The 21,269-nt window shown below is 42.6% G+C and overlaps 1 protein-coding gene across 2 annotated transcripts in view; it reads left to right on the top strand.

Moving 5' to 3' along the window:
* Positions 1 to 1,414: 1,414 nt before the first annotated feature.
* Positions 1,415 to 21,269, top strand: part of WIPF1 (WAS/WASL interacting protein family member 1) — a 73,020-nt gene continuing 53,165 nt past the window's right edge. Inside the window, exon 1 of one of the 2 annotated variants that reach the window (XM_083348529.1) lies at positions 1,415 to 1,803. The gene's annotated coding sequence lies outside the window, so the exon portion shown is untranslated. Of the gene's footprint in view, positions 1,804 to 5,961; positions 5,988 to 21,269 lie in introns of those variants that run through there. The other variant, XM_083348531.1, reaches the window with a different exon arrangement.

Genomic DNA, 21,269 nt, shown 5'->3' with positions numbered 1-21,269 from the left:
AGGGAAGCTGCTGAAAGAAAACAACTGGGCAACTTTGCAGTGTATTTTGCATGTTTGGTTTTTTTTGCACTTCAAAGATGGCACCAAGTCTGGTTCAGGTTCTCAATCAAAAATCCTCTGTATATCCCAAACTACAGCTAAGTTCAAACAAAATCCACCTAAACAAAATCCCATCACCCAAATGAACACACATTCCTTTTTTTTGCGTTGGATAAGTAGTCCTTGACCTACGACCACAACTAAGCCCAAAATTTCTGTTGCTAAGTGAGACATTGGTTAAATTATTTTGCCCCAGTTTCTAAACTTTCTCACCACTTTTATTAAGTGAACCGCTGCAGTTGTTAAGTTAGCAACATGGTTGTTAAGTGAATCCTGCTTACCCCTTGACTTTGTCAGAAGGTCGCAAAAGGGGATCACATGAGCCCGGGACATTGCAACCATCATCAATATAACCAGTTGCCAAGCTGCTGAATTTTGATCATGTGACAATGGTCGTAAGTGCGAACAACGGTCGTGAGTCACTTTTTTCCAGTGCTGTTGTCACTTTGAACAGTCACTAAATGAACTCTTGCAAGTCGAGGACTACCCGTATTAGTAATCCTCTTTTCTGAGGCCGGTTTGGAAACGGTCACCTGCTCCTTCTCCAAAGGCACCGCTCCAATCTCGCTACTGATGTGTTCGCAAAGGCGGCTGCTTTTCCACCCCGCCAAGTCGGCCTTGCTCCAGACCGGCGGACGGCAAAGCTACCAAAAACCCACAGGCCGAGTTTCCAGTTGCAGCAGCCAGGGGAGAAAGGGCGGTGTGAGGGCAACTGTTTCGGGTAGGAGAGCGTTTCTCGCCCATACTGGGCCTGCTCCTTAAGGCGGGAATGTGGGACGACATGGCTGTAATGGAAAGAGAGAGAGAGAGAGAGAGAGAGAGAGAGAGAGAGAAAGAGAGAGATTTTGTGTGTGTGAGAGAAAGAGAGAGATTTTGTGTGTGTGTGTGAGAGAGTTTGTGTGTGTGAGAGAGAGAGTTTGTGTGTGTGAGTTTGTGTGTGTGTGTGAGAGAGTTTGTGTGTGTGTGTGTGTGAGAGAGAGTTTGTGTGTGTGTGAGAGAGAGAAAGAGAAAGAGTTTGTGTGTGTGTGAGAGAGTTTGTGTGTGTGTGTGTGAGAGAGAGTTTGTGTGTGAGAGAGAGTTTGTGTGTGTGTGTGTGAGAGAGAGAGTTTCTGTGTGTGTGTGTGTGTGTGTGTGTGTGTGAGAGAGAGAGAGAGAGAGAGAGAGAGAGAGAGAGAGAGAGAGAGAGAGAGAGAGAGAGAGAGAGAGAGAGCGCTAAGGCAGAGCAAGCTCAGAAGCCCATCCTTCCTTTTCCTGGTATAGAAGAGGAGATGCTGGCAAAGGCCGCGCACAACTCCCCGCCCCTCCGGCCGAAAGATCCCGGCTGCAGCGCGGGCGTTGCTTCCTCCCGTTCCCCGCTTTGGAAGTAGGGAGCCGGCCCCGCGCAAAAGCGCCGCCAGGGGAGAAGTGGATGGCTCCCTTCCCCGGCCTCTCCCCGCCCCTTCCCTTTTTTCCTGGGTTGACCCCAAGCGCAGCAGGCCGAGCCAGAGGAGGAAGAAAGGGCTGGAAGGGGCTCTCGAGAGGTGGGGCCGGCGGTCGCTCGCCCGCCCGCCTTCCTCTCGCCCTGCCCCGTGGGCCGAAAGGGTTAAGCAGGCAGCTGACAACGCCGAGCCCGCTGGCTTGCCCTCAACATCTGGGGGAGAGCCCTGGCCTTGGGCAGTGCTCTGAATGGCTCCAGACGGAAGGAAAGAGCGCGGAGAAGTTTAGGTTGGTATTTTTTTTTCACGTTCTCTCTCTCTCTCTCTCTCTCTCTCTCTCTCTCTCTCTCTCTCTCTCTCTCTCTCTCTCTTCTGTGTGTGTTTTGTGCAGCAGCAGCAGCAAATAAGCACCAACTCAGCGGCGGTGTCTTCTGAAAACTTAGCGATCTGTTGTTGTATCTGGATTGCTGGCTCTCTGCTTCCCTTCTTGCTTGTCGAGATCTTTTGCCGAGGGGGGGGAGCAATTGAAACTCTCGGGCGCCCCTTGCCGATTCTCTCTCTCTCTCTCTCTCTCTCCCCCGCCCGATCCCCAGACTCCGCCCGATCTTCTCCTACGGTAGGGGTCTTCAAACGTGGCCCTTTGATGACTTGTGGACTTCAACTCCCAGAATTCCTCAGCCAGGCACCTGGCTGAGGAATTCTGGGAATTGAAGTCCACAAGTCATAAAAGGGCCAGGTTTGAAGAGCCCTGTCCTACGGGCTCCTCTTGGATTCCCAGCGAGCCTTGATTTCCCCTCTGGAGTCTTTCCGGAAGCGCTTGTAAGCAGCCCTGCTGGTGGAGAAAGTATATATATATATATATTTCTGCAGGCATTTATTTTACAAAGCGACTCTCTCGCTCTTTCAGTATTTCTCGGAGGTGGGGTGCTTTGGCTCTGAAGTTCACCAAGTGGCTTTAAGTGCGGGGGGGGGCAGGCCCGATTTTGTTGCTGCTCTTAATCCACAGTGGGCGGGGGGAAATGCACTAGCAAAGCACTGGAGCAGGGGTCTTCAAACTTGGCCCTTTTATTGACTTGTGGACTTCAACTCCCAGAATTCCTCAGCCAGGCATGCTGGCTGAGGAATTCTGGGAGTTGAAGTCCACAAGTCATAAAAGGGCCAAGTGTGAAGACCCCAGCACTCCTGGAGGATACACCCAGGTTGACATCTTCATTTTTGCTAATTTAGTGTTTCATAAGCTGTCCCCCCTCTCCCCGGTCACTGTCCAAATGTTACGCGGTCGAGTCCCCGATCCCAGCCATGGTGGTTGCATTCAGAGTTTGTAAAGATTTCCTTTCTGAGGTCATCTCCACCCTTAAAGAAAGCGGGCAGATTTGTTAGGTTTGACTAGAAAAGGGAAAAAGAGGCAGAAAGGAGGGCTAGATGGGAAATGCCAAAAGGCATAGCTCATAATGCATCTCAGATACCAACCACCTTAAGTTCATTCCTGCTGGACCTTTTTGCTTCATAAATATAAATTTGCCAGAGCTCATGTGTGAACGAGCCATTGCAACTTTTAACACCACGACTATCTCCTCAGCAAACCTCAAATGCAGCACAGGAAATGCCTTGAAATGAAAGGCAAGAGTTCTGCAAGGGTGCCAAAGGATCAAGTTGTCCTGCGCTATTTGTGAGTTTCTTGATGTTTGGTTTAATCTGAAGATGGCTTAGATCTTCTAGTGATTTGGAACTATCCGAGATTTGTTGCTGCTTTTAAAAGGCCCTCTTGATCTTTAAAGTCTGCAGCATGCAAGCATTTCCTTTAATGAGAAATACCTCTGTTTGCTCCACGCTTCCTTCTTTAGTATCGTATCATAGCTGATGATAATCATACAATCACTAATAGGAGCAGTATTTTGTTTTGTTTTTTGTTTTTAAATCTCCTTGCTGCCATCCTGGTCTTTTCAGACAAATTCTAAAAACCAACTTCTTATGGCTATTCTGAGCAGATGTTTGCTTGTTTTTATCCCACCTTTTTATTTTTATAGATAACTCCAGGCAGCAAAATACATACGGTAATATTCCTTCCTCCTCCTATTTTCCCCATAACAACAACCTTATGAGGTGGGTTGGGCTTAGAGAGAATGACTGACCCAAAATCACCCAGTCGGCTTTCATGCCTAAGGTGGGACTAGAATTCACAGTCTCCTGATTTCTAGCTTGATGTCTTTATAGGATGCAACAATCAAGTTATGTTCCTAACTGTAACCTGTTTCACATGCAGAAAATTTCAGGTTTAATCTTTGACATCCCCTGATCGTGCAGGACCAAAAAAACCCCCACTCTCTGAAACCTTTTGCTAACTTAGGTCAGTTTTAAACACAGTTTGCTAAATAAGTCACAGTTAGCTGAATTCACACAACTACTATGTCACTTGTGGCCCCAAAGCTCCCTGGCTATTGTTGGTAGTCCTGTTTTGTACAACTGTGAGGGAAGAAAAGTTGAAACGCTAAGTGCTCATCATAAATTGTGCCATGACTCCATTTTGAAAACAAAGGCACCTCTGCCAAGCCTAGAAGGTGGGAGGGAATTTTGCCCTGCCTACATAGCTGAACATCTTATTTGTCTCTCCCTTCTGGGCCCACAACTTCTTCTAACTTAAGGTTCCAACTCTTATTAGGGTTTAGTTGTTGTTAGATGTGAAGTCGTGTCCGACCCATCGCGACCCTATGGACAATGTTCCTCCAGGCCTTCCTGTCCTCTACCATCTTCTGGAGTCCATCTAAGCTCACACCTACTGCTTCAGTGACTCCATCCAGCCACCTCATTCTCTGTCGTCTACTTCTTCTCTTGCCCTCAACCTTTCCCAGCATTAGGCTCTTCTCCAGTGAGTCCTTCCTTCTCATAAGGTGGCCAAAGTATTTGAGTTTTAGCTTCAGGATCTGGCCTTCTAAAGAGCAGTCAGGGTTGATCTCCTCTAGGACTGACCGGTTTGAGGAGTCTTCTCCAGCACCATAGTTCAAAGGCCTCAATTCTTTGGCACTCAGCCTTTCTTATGGTCCAGCTTTCACTGCCATACATTGCAACTGGGAAGACCATAGCCTTGACTATACTAGGGTTTAGAGTAATGTACAAACTTACCCAAAGGAGGATGCAGGTGGACCATGGATCTGGCATGGTACAAGACAGTTTCCTGCTGAGGCCATTTCATGTGGCCGTATGTTCCCAACCACTTCTGCAGTTTTTCTAACTTGACAGCGCTTGGGAAGTGCTCTGAACTTGCAGGCATTAGGAAAGTTATTGAAACTGTTGCAGTGTTTGTTCCTTTTTGCTATTTGAGCAATCAGTAGTACAACTGTGTTTCTAGTGATCGGCAAAGCTGTAGGCTCGTTCTTAGAGGTAGAGGAAGCCTGTGTTGAAACTAGATGGATGTAATGGGGGGGGGGAATAACAGTGAGCCTCAGACAGTTAAGTCTGGTACAGCAAAGGGGGATCTGAACAAGCTTGCAAGCATTCATTTAATGACCATTCAAAAGTACAATAGCACTGAGAAAAACGAGTTATGACTGTTTTTCACACACAGGTCCACTGCAGCATCCTCAAGGTCACATGATCAAAATTTGGCCCTTTGGCAACTGGCATGTATTTATGACAGTTGCACTAGCCCAGGATCGTGTGATCACCACTTGTAAGCTTACCGGCTGGCTTCCAACAAGCAAAGTCAGCGGGGAAGCCAGATCCGTTTGATGGCCATACAATTTACTTAACAGCTGCACGGATTTGCTTAACCACTGTGGCATAAAGGTCATAAAATAGGCCAACACTCAATAACTGCCTTTCTTAGCAACGGAAATGTTGGGCTCAGTCGTGCTCATAGGTCGAAGACTACCTGTATACATTACTACTAAAACTTCCATTGTGTTTGCACCCTCACTTCAGCCCAACTAGGGCAGGGGTAGGCAACCTTGGCTCTTTTATGACTCATGGACTTCAACTCCCAGAATTCCTGAGTCAGCTGTGCATAGCTGACTCAGGAATTCTGGGAGTTGAAGTCCATGAGTCATAAAAGAGCCGAAGTTGCCTATCCCTGAACTAGGGCCATTATACCACAACAATCTCTGAATCAAGGCACCTAAAATTCAGTAACTTAAAAGAATGCGTGAAAAATCCAGGACCTGTTACTCCTGTAAAATCAACATTTCTACAGGGTTCAGCCCAGTTTTATTTGAAAAGTTGTGTGTGTTGTGGCATTCCTGCAGTCACATGATCATGATTTCCAACACTTCCTGCTGGTTTCCCAGAAGGCAAATCAATCAGGAAGCCAGCAGGAAGTTGAAAATCTGTCCTGTTCCCATTGTTTTTGTGCCTACCTGTAGTCATTCTGTCTTGTTTAGGTAAATATTGACTTACCTGTTGTCTGTTTGCCACTACAATTATTTTCCTATTTGTGATACAATCTTTCTTTAGATGATCATGGGACCGTCCAGCATCAAGGTAAAATAAATATAGACAGCCTAAAATGTATTATTCATTTTGGTCATATCAAACTTTCTCTCAAAAGAAGACCCAGTGGGTCACAAGGTTGTCTAGTATTTATAGAAAGAAGAGGTAATGAAAAGAAAAACCAGAGGATCTAGCAAAAATGGAAGCAGGATGATTTACTTAGCATCAATAACCTGCTTGGTTTCAACAAGTCATATTCCTTTTTCCTCTTTGGTTGTTCTTGATTGTCTTTCTTCTTTTTCCTCTCTTCCTTCAGTTGTTGTTCCTTCTGATACCTGTGAGTATTTACTGGCAATGCATGTTTTTTTCTAGTTTCTTTTCTTATACTGAGTTTTTCTTATGTTGAGCTGATATAAGAACATATGAAAAAGTATAAGAATTTAAGGAGCTGCGAGGCATGGGCAAGGGAATTAATAATGATTTAAAAATTGACAAGATTGCGACTCCATTGGATTGTAGTCCAAAGAAATCATTCATAGTATTCATAGTGTCGATTCTGTGTGACTCACACATTCTTGTTTTCTATTGGAGTCTATTAACTATTTCTTTCCATACCCAAATAATGGATTTTTTCAGCCATTATTTGATGATACCCCAGATTTTCTGCAATTCCTTTTCATTGAGTGAGGGAAATATCTGGCTGGTGGCCATGTCTCAATCTTCAAGCCTCTTGGTTTAAATCTCCTGATTATTCAGACCTTGCCCCTTACTTATCTTGATCTTGGTTTCTTGACATTATTTTTTCCAGTCATCTTGGTTTCCCTAGGGAACTTCCCAAGCTGGGAGAAGAGAATTCTATGTTTTTGAAGAGATCATACTCAATCCTGTGTCTCCACTGTTTTAGGAAAGCCATTTTTGCTGTGGCTGCATTCTAGGATCTACAGATCTGACCTGGAAAAAGGTTCCTAACTCCTGTTTTGGAGAACAAGATTCATAAAATATATCAACCATAACATTGTTTCGTTTGGTTTTTGTTTCCCATCTAGTGATTTATTGGGTAGTGGCAGATTTAGCAACCATGCCTCAAAAAATGATGGGTTAGTGTGGCTAAGAATTTGTCATCTCAGTGGTGACTACATTGTCATAATAGTAGGAGCTGAAATGATCATATTTGGGTGCTGATAAAGTTATGCCTTGTATCTCAAAGCATGCAACTCTTTGCTATGGACTTGGGGTTATAATTTTAGATCCCATTCCTTGGAATAACTCTACTGAGCCAAGTGGATGTGCTGCCCTTTCAGGATTCCCACTGACCAAAAGAATTCTCACCAAGTTGACTTCCCTTAGATTAGCTTTGTTTCAAATCCCACAGGGCCCGCTGTCCATTTTTCAGGTTCAGCTTGTTGGGGATGATTGAATTTGCAGGTTGGGGAAAGTTGTACTAAAGTTATTTTAAATTTAATCTCTGAAAGTAGCTTTTAACAAAGAGCACACTATTCACACTATTCACACTGTTATTTGTAGGTCATACAAAACTGAATCGTGGCGCACAAGCATTTTCTCTGATAAAAATGGCTGAGTTTACATACGTCATCAACTATGTTTGTTGAATAAGCCAAAGTTGCTTGCTACTCTGAGCATAATCCATGGTTTTCAAACCACAGGGCTATTTTACATCAAGTAAACTCTGTTAGGATTTAGACGTGCATAAACCCAGCCATAAAAACATGTAATTTTTAAAGATTTATTTTTCAAATTTATGTATAACCCATTCAAATGAATTTTCCCAGGGCTGTTCACATAGTAGTCCAAGTCACTATGTCATTTTTCTGATTTCTGTCTTTTCTGATTTGGTCAACACTACATAATTGGGTTGGGATATTTTTTTTAAAGATTTTTTAGATTTTTTTTCCCACAAAGAAGAGGGAGTCAAGCTATTCTCCAAAGCGCCCGAAGGCAGGACAAGAAGCAAGGGATGGAAACTAGTCAAGGAGAGAAGCAACCTAGAACTAAGGAGAAATTTCCTGACAGAACAATTAATCAGTGGAACAACCTGCCTCCAGAAGCTGTGAATGCTCCAACACTGGAAGTTTTTAAGAAGAGACTGGACAGCCATTTGTCTGAAATGGTATAGGGTTTCCTACCTGAGCAGGGGGTTGGACTAGATGACCTCCAAGGTCCCTTCCAACTTTACTATTATGATTATGACTCATGACCTTCAACTCACAGAATTCCTGAGCCAAGGAGGCTCAGGAATTCTGAGAGTTGAAGTCCACGAGTCATAAAAGAGCCAAGGTTGCCTACCCTTGACCTAGACCAAAGTAGCTTTTATTTTTTGATCAAGAGCCAAAAGAATCTGACATAATCTGACATAATGATCATAGCTTAACAGTAGCCTGAAAATCCAGTCAGTTCCTAGTGTGTAAAAATACTACTGCTAATTCTGCCCTTGGAGCAACAGACTTTATTTGTTGTTGTTAGTTGCGAAGTCATGTCCGACCCATCGCGACCCTATGGACAACGTTCCTCCAGGCCTTCCTGTCTTCTACCATCTTCTGGAGTCCATTTAGGCTCACGCCTACTGCTTCAGTGACTCCATCCAGCCACTTCATTCTCTGTCGTTCCATTCTTCTCTTGCCCTCAATCTTTCCCAGCATTAGGCTCTTCTCCAGTGAGTCCTTCCTTCTCATTAGGTGGCCAAAGTATTTGAGTTTTAGCTTCAGGATCTGGCCTTCTAAAGAGCAGTCACAGACTTTATAGGAGGAGTTTATGGCCAAAATAGACTCCCGAATATGTTAAATACTGTATCTGTTGGGCTAAAATCTTCCATCCTGTCAAATGAAAAGTCATGAGATTTAGACTCAGTGGTCGGTAACTTTAGCAGATTTAAAACATCAGTTGTAAGCTTTTAACTTGAGTTCAAAGCAAAAATCTAAGCAACAGTCTGAATTTGCCAGTTTGGTAAGTACACTGTAAACAAAGAGGAAATGTATCTGAAAGTTAAGATGACAAAATCCTTTTGATATTGGATGAACAAAAGTTAGGTATACTAGAGGCAAAAACAATTTTCAGAAGTTATTTGGAGCAGATGTGCCGCAAAGGTTCTGGCATGCGTTCACGTATTCTAGGAAGCCGTGTGTTGTTTTTTGACCTCTGAGATGGTCTTTAATTTATTTTCTTCGGTTGCAAGAGTTGTGAAATGTGCAGGGGGTGTTTTGTTTTGTTTTTTGAAATTGCAATGAACAGAAATAGTTTTTCTACAGGTTTCTTAGTTTCAGAGTGTTATAAGGCATTGTTATGAAGCTGTGGATGATACCCTCAATATTATCGTTGTGTAAACTAAGAGTGAAACAGCTGTGAAAGAATCTGTGATCGTGTTTATGTGACAACACGCAAATTACCCCAAGTCACTATTGGCTTTGATTGCAACGTGGCTGTCTCTGAAGGCCATCTGCCGGGAGACTAATGAGCTGGCTTCCTTGTGCAATTGGCTATACCACAGGTCTGCAACCCGTGGCTCCAGAGCCGCATGTGGCTCTTTCAGCCGTCTCCTGTGGCTCCCAGTCCTCTGCCATGTGCAGTCCAAAAAAAAAGTGGGATTAAAAAAGTTCAACCAATCAATTCAAATATGCAGGGTAGGTGCATATCTCGCCTTGGCTCCACTCTTCAGTCAAACCCTGTTCTGCACATGCACGCATGTATGTGCATGCGCACACATTTTTTGCGGCTCCCAGTTTTTCCTTTTGTGAGAGAACTGGTTCCGAGTGGCTCTTTCACTGTTTCAGGTTGCTGACCCCTAGGCTATACTGACCCACTGGAATAAGTAGGTCATGGGTCCAATCCAGCCTAAGTTCTTAAGTTCTGTTGTTGCTAATGGTAGATCATACCCACTGCCCTATTAAAGAGAATGTAACCTGTGATTCAAATGCAGATAGCTTTTTTCATTTGAATTGAACAAGCCTTAATATTATCTTTGCATTTCATCTTTTTCTTTCCCTGTGGTTTAATATTTGCAAGATGGAGTGAAGATTGAAAATAATATTTTTCTTGCCAGGTTTCCCTAAAGTGTATTGGACCACAGCACAAAGATATAAACTCAAGTGGCTGCCAGGATCCTTTCCCCTCCCCCCCCCAGACACTAAAGCCCTCTGGCACCAACATTTGGGGTTTTATTTGGGAGGGATTAAAATGGGAAAGAGATTTAAGCTATCCATTTAAAACATTTCCTTGCTGCACAAATTGGAGCATTTACCTATTTGGAGGAGTTCAAAAGACAGAAAAAGATACCTTACATTTAACTGATATATACAGTATATGATTCCTTTAATTTCTTCCAAACTCTCCAAAAAGCCAACTCTTAATGACTTTGCCCATCCTGGTAGCATAATGACATCACTGGTCATGTCCAAATATTCTTATAATCTGCTCCCTTTGTGGACGTTTTATTCTCAGCACATCTGTTGAGGGTTTTGGGTTGAAGAAAGCTTAATATGCTGCTTATGTTCATGAAGTCAGCCTCTTGATTATCCTTGGGTACAGTACTTTCTTGACCTACTTTGTGTTGGTCATGGCACAAGAAAGGTTTCCAACAGGTCCTGTGATTCCTGAGTGGAGATGGGGGGGAAGACTCTTTAAGGAATCCTCTTCCAAAAAAGCTTCATTTTAAAAAAGAGTGTCTGGATCTCAGGAATGTCTGTGTTTCTTATTAAGTAATTAATGGGAACCTCTGTACATTTCTGAGGATATACACTTGAGCACTCCTGAGAAGACAGTGTGGATGCTAACTGGATGGCATTGTAGTGTCCTGGCTAATGTAACAATGCCATACAGTAATAATAATAGTATATCTGTGGGGTTGTTCTTTACATTCATTGAGAATACAATAATAGAGGAAAACCATCTTGAAACTGAATGAGCAGGAATGTGAGAGCTACTGTTATTCAGGGATACAGGAATAAACACACCTGGCCTACTTCTGCCTGTATAGTCTGCAGGAAAGAGCCTTTTCTGCCCCTGAAAGTTTGCCCACTTTGCAAGCAAGGACTCAGGAAAATCCGGTCCTTAGATCAGTCGAGAGTCTCCATGGGAAGAGATGCTCTCTCCTTCAGGGTCTTGTCTGTGGAAGGAATGGTGCTAGCATTGCTGATGGAACAGTGTAAGACAAGGGTAGGCAACCTCGGCTCTTTTATGACTCATGGACTTCAACTCCCAGAATTCCTGAGTCAGCTATGCTGACTCAGGAATTCTGGGAGTTGAAGTCCATGAATCATAAAAGAGCTGAGGTTGCCTACCCATGGTGTAAGAAGTCCCAGGCATACTTGGTAAATAATATAATGATTATTTTTGAAGCATGTTAGGAAATCAAGCTTCTTGACAGTTTATTTGTTACTCTGCTTTGGATTTAGTTGCTTATGAGCAACTGTTGGCTTGTTTATTTTTGTTCTTGACTGTCAACCAACTTTTCAAGGAGGCCTGTGATTGGGAACAACCTATAATCCTAAATCTGTGTACCTGCACGGAAGGAATCAGGGCTTATTCCCCACTAACTGAGTTCAAGATTGAAGGGCAGTTAAAACATTCAACTAACAGTATAATAAATCCTGGAGGGCAGCATAAACAAGTTGCTGAGAACAGGAAGCAATTCAATCCTATGAATCTTAAAAATCAGATATAACAAGGAAATAGTGCCACTGCTGCAAATACAAAAAAAAAGATATTCTAGTAACTGTAGGGAGTTTTGTACATCTGAATAACTCTAACAGCTGTGTGCATTGCACAAAGCCCACTTGTCTCATTCACTTGGCATGGAAGTGGGTCAGAAACCCGTGGCAGGCAACCATCTGATGATACTCATCCAGGCTATGTCTTGAAAATAACATTTCCAAAATACACTCTGAAGACTGTCAATTACATTTGTCAAAAGTCCCTGTATTTTATTTACCTTTGATCCAGGTTAATAAGTGATTCTAATTATTGTTATTATTTTTTCAGATTATTTTTTATTTCGCCTGTATTATTCTTATAAATAACTCGAGGCATTGAATATACCTAATATTACTCTCTCCTCTTATTTTCTCCACAGCAACAGCCCTGTGAGGTAGGTTGCGCTGAGAATGTGGGACAGGCTCAGTCACCCAGCTGGCTTTCATGCTTAAGGTGGAATTAGAACTCACAGTCTCCTGGCTTTTAGCTTGGTGCCTCAACTACAATCAATCTGTTTATTACAGCCTTAAGGCCAGACAAAATCAAAATATATAACAGCAGTAACAATCTTACATCCATATTTACAGGATATAAAACCACCAAACAATCAGTATAATACAATCCAAAATTCTCAAAATAAAACATCATATTAAAATTTTTCAGACCTTAATAATGGTGCGACGTATTGTGCAGATGGTGGCACAAAATTGGGCAACCTGAATTGATATTTTTGGATCCTTATCCAAAAATAGTAGCATTAAATAAAATTTCATATCCGCTGCCTGGAAATTTCTTCAATATCGGATATATAAAATTCTGTCTAGAATCTTTATATGGAGAACAATGCAGCAGCATATGGCTTAGAGTTTCTGTAGAGCCATCACCACATGGACACAATTGAAGGTGCAAAGGAGTGCCCTTAAACCGTCCACGACGATTTAAAATGGTCTGTAAATACTAATGGGGGCTAGACCTACAGGCATCAAAATTAACTTTAGCCAAAAGGTAAGAAGAAGGAATCATGCTCTGGCTTCCAATGAAACTATACCTACTTCTACCCATAAGATGGCATCTTTGATACTTTTAGGTACCATCAATATGGCTCTAATAAATTTATTTTGAATAGTTTCAATAACATTAAGCTTTGCAAGTGAATATATTTGTCAGCCTTTATATTTGAACTGGTTTTTACTTGCTATAAAAATGAAAGTGCAATTATATTAGTTGGGTGCTGTGCTAAAACCAGAATAGGTTTGTTAATGTATGAACTTAATAAATTGTGATTTATTCAATATGAGATTTCTAAATTACCTATTGCGCGGTATGGTATGTGAATTATATCATGGCTTGCTCTAAGAGAAAGTGAGCCTCAAGAGTTTTGGAACATTAAACTATAGTTTGGCACTTCCTCAAAACTGTTCCTTTTTAGGATGATATGAATTTATTTAAAAACAAAATATAAGCACTTGCATTTCTAGAGAAACATTCACATATTTTAAAAACTTTTGACCTTTTTCGCAAGTAATCCAATTCATAGCAACTTAAACAATATCCACTTTAAAAAAAATAAATTTGTATTCCTAAAGCTAATTTTGTTAGCCAGAAGAGCACTGACTCTTACTTCTAATGTGCTCTGCTCTGAATGATGTTGCTTATCCTAGAAGGAAAAAAGTGTGATGGATGTGTGATGTGTGTCTGCTGAATATTTAATGAATGGCCTTTCTGTCATCAATAAGAAAACAGTAATGTCAGTTAAACACAAAGAAGAATAAAAAATAGTTGGTGGCAAAACAAGAACCACAGATGGAGTTTTATGCAAAAGTGACTAGTCTGGAAAACCCCCTCTGGTACTGTGTTCTTCGTCACAGGGGGGAAATGTAATTGTCCCCGACTCTTGAAATGATTCCCTAGAGCTGGGGTAGGCAAGATGGTGCCCATAACCATCAATCTTTTGCAGACACTTCTAATGTCTCCCAGACCTTGCTTCCCACTTGACTTTAAAATACTTTAAACATAAACAATGAATTGTCAAAACTAAATGGAAAGTTGGTGTCCTGCAAAGCATCAACATCTGGCTTCATCTTTATTTAAAAATGATCCTGGGTCCCAAGTCGGTCCCAGAGGTATTCTGAAAAAATAAAAATAGTGGATGACTGCAATCAGAGCTCTTTCCAAAAAAATGTGCAAAGCTGCTCAGAAAGGAAAAGAAGGGTAAGTCAGGAAAATGGACAACTTCCTGGAAGGCTGGAGAATGTGACCCAAAGCAGTCGCCACTTTTTTCTTTTGGAAAGCGTTTTGTGATCGGCCACGATAACTCTTGAGAGCCATTTTGTAAATAAGCTCTCAAATAAGCATTCAAAATTAGAAGTGTGCTTGCCATGAGCTTTGTGTGAAATAATCTGATCAACTTGCTTATTTCTTTCTGGTCTTGTCATTGTAAAGACGTTTGCTACTGTGTGATCATACCTCCTTAGATTGGTCTTCTCTACATTCAGCTGGCCTTTTCCCATAAGAAAAAAGAAACTACAAACTGTAATTACATGGCTTCTAAAATAAGAAGTTTTCACAGATGAGTTCCTTGCCAGGGGAAATGGGCACCAACTTGCAGAGATAATTTTTTCTTTTTCTCTTGTGACCTACAGATCCAAATATTTAATTTTATCAAACATGTCCTTTGATCATGATACAGTACATATTGGATTGACAGAGAACTGTCTACCTTTCCCTTCCGGATGATTAAAATTGCCTGCCTGCCTTGCACATCTCAAATACCATTATTTTCACGCTTGTATACAGTATTTGCAATTATTAACAGTTTTGAATCTATGAGCAGGTAAAGTCATTGTCTAACACGATGCAAAGATTCAGATGACTGAATTTTTAAAAAGGGGCAGGTCATGGGAATAGTGATTGGTTGACTGGAGGCCAAACTTAAAAATCTTGGAGAAATGAGTTGTAGTGGGCAAGTTACCTAGGCCAAATGAGTAGAGGAGTATTGTGCTAATAGACAAGCTAGATTTTCTGTTCTTCTACCTTAGGCAACGGTGGGAGTGGGCATGGGAGAGGAATTAGTTATCCATTATTTCTAAATTGTTCTAAAGTTATTTGGGGGCATATGTTGTTGTCTTCTTGTGTCTCTGAATTGACAAGTTCCTACCTGGAGGATGCTCTGTCTTGAACAAATGTATATTGGAGGTACTTTGAATGACACCATCCCAGAAACCCAAGGAAACAAAGACAAGAATAGGCACCGTTTTACGGTGGTTCTCCTCCTACCTCCTGGGACGTTCGCAGTCGGTGTTGGCAGGAGGGCAGAGGTCGGCCTCGAGGCCTCTTGTTTGTGGAGTGCCTCAGGGGTCGGTCCTCTCGCCTCTCCTGTTCAACATCTATATGAAGCCGCTGGGTGAGATCATTCGTGGTTTTGGGGTTGGGTATCATCAGTATGCTGATGATACCCAGCTTTTTATTTCTACCCCAAACCACCCTAGTGATGCCCTCTCCGTGATGTCCCGTTGCCTGGAGGCGGTCCGGGTCTGGCTGGGGAGGAACAGGCTTCGGCTCAACCCTGACAAGACTGAGTGGCTGTGTGTGCCGGCGTCTCGGGAAATTCAGAATATTCCATTGTTAATTATGGGGGGTGAGATATTACCCCCCGTAGATAGGGCTCGTAACTTGGGTGTCCTCCTAGATTCACAGCTCTCCTTGGATGATCATATAGTAACTGTGACTAGGGGGGCCTTCGCCCAGGTTCGCCTGGTGTGTCAGTTGCGGCCCTATCTAGACCGGGATGCCTTGCGCACAGTCACTCATGCACTCGTGACCTCCCGTTTGGACTACTGCAATGCTCTCTACATGGGGCTGCCCTTGAGGACTACTCGGAGGCTTCAGCTGGTGCAGAATGCAGCCGCGCGAGTGGTGGTGGGGGCTTCCCGATACTCCCATGTAACACCTCTACTCCGTGAGCTGCATTGGCTTCTGGTTGTCCTCCGGGTAAGATTCAAGGTGCTGGTTACGACCTATAAAGCCCTAAATGGCATGGGTCCGGGTTACTTACGGGAGCACCTGCTGCCGGCATCAACTTCCCTTCGTCCAGTGCGCTCCCACAGAGAGGGCCTCCTTAGGGTGCCGTCGGTCAAAGAGTGTCGACTGGCAGCCCCCAGGGGGAGGGTGTTCTCTGTGGGCGCGCCAGACCTTTGGAACCGTTTACCGGTGGAGCTCCGGACGGCTCCCGACCTTCGCTCCTTCCGACGTGACCTAAAAACATATTTATTTGAACAAGCCGGCCTGGTCTGATGGGTTTAGGGGTATTTTAACGCTTTGTATTAATCTATTGAATTGGGCTGTTGTATTTAATATTTCTTTTAATTTTTATATATTGTATTTTATTGTATTGCCCTGTACACTGCCCTGAGTCCTTCGGGAGAAGGGCGGTATAAAAATTAAATTAAATAAAATAAATAAATAAAATAAAATAAATAAATATACTACAAGTGGAGAGCAAGCATTTTGGCCTACTGCTCCTACTTACCCCATACTTATGCTACAGTACTAGGAACAGCCATACTTACGGTGCATATTTAATTATTCATTGTCATCATAAGCAAGTGCCATGCCATTTTTTCAGTTGAATTTCAGCAAGTTAACTTTTTTAATGTTATGATGCACAGCTGGAACTTGTGATGCTTGGACAGATGCCTTTCTTTGTCCCCTGATTCTGAGTGTTGTCTTCCTATTGTGCAGACTTCCCCTCCATGGTGACCTCCAAGCGTGCTAAAATTTCAACTCCCTCGATTCCCATCAAGATTTGGGGAAAGGCTCACCATTCCAAATGTTTAGCCAAATTATCTTCTTTTGGCCTTTTCTATGAATAATTGTAGCAGCGTTTCAGCCTATTTGTGGTCTTTTTATCCTTTGCTCTGTCCCGTGAACCCTTGTGCAACAGTAGTCCTTTAAATAGAATCAGAACAGATTTCCAGAACTTTTGTGTCATTCTCAAAGGAATCTCTACGATTGAAAACAAGCGAGGGGAAAAGATTACTTTTTTTTCCTAGAAGTGTGTTGTTTTTCCTCATTCTTGAAGGCTCATGACTAAACCCACTTAATTAGACCCCATTGATGGGATTTTAAACTAACTGAAATACTCTTGCATTCTTATTAAAGTCAGCAAATACTTACTTATTTTCAATGATCTTGCATTCCTCCCCCACCCCCCACCCCCCAGAGATCTCTCAGCCTCTCACATTAGAAGGCTTTCAGTAGGGTAGAATTCCAGCAGTAAAAGACAGTGATTGTCAGAAAGGCTCCACGGTGGCTGAAAATGTTCCAAATGAAATGTATTTTACGTAAGGAGGTGCTGAGCTATGCTCCTCCTGCCCGAACAGAGGTATGTAAGGAGTCTTCTCTGAGCGGTGACAGATTGACGATGCTGCTCTATTTTATTTTTTATATATTTTACAGTTTCATGCCCCTCCCAATGTGTAAGGCCTACAGGTTCCAGAAGTCTGGTCTGTAGACATCTAAAGGTAAAGGTTCCCCCGCACATGCATGCTAGTCGTTTCTGACTCTAGAGGCCAGTGCTCATCTCCATTTCAAAGCTGAAGAGCCAGTGCTTGTCTGAGGACGTCTCCATGGTCATGTGGCCGGCATGACTAGACGCCAAAGGCACACGGAACGCTGTTACCTTCCCACCATAGTGGTCCCTATTTTTCTACTTGCATTTTTTATGTGCTTTCGAACTGCTAGGTTGGCAGAAGCTGGGACGAGTAACAGGCGCTCACTCTGTTACGCGGCACTCGGGATTCGACCCGCCAAACTGCCGACCTTCTGATCGACAAGCTCAGCATCCTAACCCACTGAGCCACCAAATTAGGAGAAAGTTGCACAACAAAGTACAGGCAATTCTCAACTTACAACAGGTTCCGTTCAAAGTTGCGACGGCACTGAAAAAAGTGACTTGGACCGTTGCAGCATCCCCATTTTCACGTGATCAGAATTCAGATGCTTGGCAACTGACTCACATTTATGACAATTGCAGTGTCCCGGGATCAGGGGTTCCCCCTTTTGACAAGCAAAGTCAATGAGGAAGACAGATCCACTTAACAACTTAATACTGACTTAACAGCCTCAGTGATTCACTTAACAACTCTAGCAAGAAAGGCTGTAAAATGGGGCAAAACTCATTTTAACAACGGCCTCAGCAAGATAAATTTTGGGCTCAGTTATGATTGTAAATTGAGGATTGTAACGGCATATTGCATTGCTTTACTTCTCTTACAGCTCAGGTAGGTGTTTTGCTGAAGGAGATTTCAGTGGGATCTATTCCCAAGTAGGTCACTTCTGTTTTCCCCACGCTTCAAATAAAAAAAAACATATAAAACTGCATGGCTCTTATATTTTGATTAATTTGAATAGCTGAATAATTCTTTGCACAGTACGTGTGATATTTCTCAGCGCTCCAACCAGAACTAGATGTCCCAAATAAACGCCATCTTAACTTTCTTACTTCCCCAGTGATCAATCTTGCTTCTCTTCTCCAAATATTTAGCTCTTTCAGATGACTACAGTACCCCACTCTATATCCAAATGTTCCGGTGCTTTCATTCATTAAAATAGGATGAGCCTTCTGACATTTTATTTAATCATTTTAAGGGACTTCTTTGGGCATAAAAAGGTAAAGGTTCCCCCGCACATGTGTGTTAGTCGTTTCCGACTCTAGGGGCCGGTGCTCATCTCCCGTTTCAAAGCCGAAGAGCCAGCGCTTGTCCGAGGACGTCTCCGTGGTCATGTGGCCAGCATGACTAGACGCCAAAGGTGCACGGAACGCTGTTCCCTTCCCACCGTAGTGGTCCCTATTTTCCTACTTGCATTTTTACGTGCTTTCGAACTGCTAGGTTGGCAGAAGCTGGGACGAGTAACAGGCGTTCACTCTGCTACGTGGCACTCAGGATTCAACCCGCCAAACTGCTGACCTTCTGATCGACAAGCTCAGCGTCCTAACCCACTGAGCCACTGCATCCCTTTGGGCATACTGACTCAAATTTCAGCCTTCTCTGAAAAAAATTAGAAACCTAAGGCTCAGTGCTTAAAAATACAACATTTTATTAATCTTCCTTGGTTTTGCCTTTGCCTTTGCAATCCGCTTCAGAGTGCACATGAGGAGCTGGAAGCCCATGAAACCCACAGCCTTAAGTGACTCCTTAGCTATACAGGTAGTCCTCAACTTACAACCACAGTTGAGCCCAAAATTTCTGTTAAGTGAGACATTTGTTGAGCTTTGCCCCTTTTTACGACCTTTCTTGCCACAGTTGTTAAGTGAATCACTGCAGTTGATAAGTTAGTAATTCGGTTGTTAAATGAATCTGGCTTCCCCATTGACTTTGCTTGTCATATAGTTGCAAAAGGGGATCACATACCACGGGACACAGCAACAATCATAAATATGAACCAGTTGCCAAGCATCTGAATTTTGAACACAGGATCATGGGGATGCTACTGTGAAAAATGGTCATAAGTCACATTTTTCAGTGCTGTTGTAACTTTGAGCAGTCATTAAACTCTTATAAGTTGAGGAGTAGATGTATTGGGGTTAAAGTAGTATTTACTCTTTCTTTCAGCAACATCCAAAGGTAGGCTTGAGGTATGTAAAAGTTGTTAGCCTTCCCTCACTTGGAAGGGGAGTCAGATGCGAGCTGAATGAGATCTGGAAGAAGTCCTTTTGCTATGAAACCTGCCTTTTTTTAGCTACCAGTGACAGGAGACTAATGCTTTGCAAGGCATTGTCTGTAGATACAGATAATTAAATAATTTTATGACCTAGAAACTGTTCCTGAATTTCATGTGCTTTACTGCAGGTATGTCAAACTCGTGACGTCGCACGACGTATCGGAGCTTTTTCCCCATTGCAGGCAATGCAGTGGGCACGGTTTTGTCGTGATGCGTCCGGCCCGTGGGCCGGCAGTTTGACACCCCTGCTTTACTGTGTCCCCAGTACTAACATCCGTTCTTCCCTAATTTGAAATGGTTCAGATTGGTGATAATTAACAAACGGAAACATCAGCAGGGTGGCTATAACAAACAAGTCCCAGGTGATGTGACATAATGATCATATCATTGCATCTCAAACTTTCTGTGACTGAAAAGTCATCACTGTGGATTTAGCTGAGGTTTTGGGGCTCTTTTAAAAGCTTGTTGAATGCATGTCCTCAAAGCTATTTTCCGTATAATATCAACTACAGGTAGTCCTTGACTTATGACTGGTTAGTAAGTGACTGTTATGGTCTAGGACAGCTTTCCTCAAGTTGGATTCCCTCTACATCTTTGAACCCGTAGGCATATTGGGCATTGCTGACAGCTTTGGGAATTGAAGTTCACGCAGTCTGGAAATTGCCTAGGTTGGCTGGCTTATAATAAGTGAATCCAGCCATGCTGGCTGAGGAATTCTGGGAGTTGAAGTCCACAAGTCATAAAAGGGCCAAGTTTGAAGACCCCTGTCCTAGAGTCTCCAGAATTGACATCCTTTGACTGGAGACATAAAGGCTGGGCAGTACTTGGCAGAGTCCAACGTTCTTCGCTGATTCATCTTTTTTCTCAAAAAGTGGGAGCATATATCAATCCTTTTGCCCATGTGGGTCTACCCACTCTTCCCTTTTCACCCTCATTGTGTTCATAAGCTTTAACAATTATGGCTTGTTCAGATTTGAATAGGCCCACTATCCTTGGTGTGCCATTCAGGGAAAGATGGATGATGTGTCATAGGAAGCTTACATTTAGCTCTAAATGCATAGACTGCAGCATAGAAAGTAATGTGAATGCGTGTGCACTGCTTGGCTATGTCTTTCTTGTCCTGTTTATTGTTAGTCTCTTTAAACAACGATCCATCACTCCACATCCTGAATAACTCATTTGGATGACCTCCTATAGAGAAAGCTCTAATAATTCCATGAAGAGCCCACAATAAGAACCGGAGACTTTATTACAAATTGAAGCAGATTTATTTTTGTTCCATCATAGTCATCATGAAATAGCTAGAATGGAAAATGAAACACTTCTGCCACTGTTTGGTCCCTAAGGGGCTATGTCAAAATAACGAGCCCATTTGATAAGAGAGTATCTCCCAATTCTTTATTGTACAGAATAGATGTTTTCCCCATTTTGTAATGGAAACTAATTTTTAAATCTCTAGGGAGTCTCTTGCTAAATGGCAGATGTATTCTCTGTTAATACCACAGAACATGGAAATAATGGTTTATGCAGAGGGGATATAAATCATTTGCAACCTTTCTACCTTTGTACCCAGAAAGTTTCAGTTATTGGTATTTCCATGAAAGAAGGTGAAAGACTCATGGTTAAAAAAACAGCAACTGCAAATAGTTAAGACTCTACCAGTCACTGAGTTCATATAACATGCTAAGCCATCATCTGATTTTAGGTGTAGTATGCTATGTGAACCTAGTTAATTGAAGGTCTTCTCACGAACTTACAGTTTGACATGCCATGGTTTAACACAGCATGTTAGCTCAGGCATGCAATACTGAGCTAGACAATCTAATGCACGGGTGTCCAATTCGCTGCATCAGGTGATGTGTTGCGACATATCTCATGATGCCTCCGCATGATGCAACCGGCCCATGA

This window comes from Vipera ursinii (genome assembly GCF_947247035.1).
Source record: "Vipera ursinii genome assembly, chromosome: 1".
NCBI lineage: Eukaryota > Metazoa > Chordata > Lepidosauria > Squamata > Viperidae > Vipera > Vipera ursinii.
Note: the sequence above shows the minus strand (reverse complement) of the source record. Positions and strands in the feature narration are given on the sequence as shown.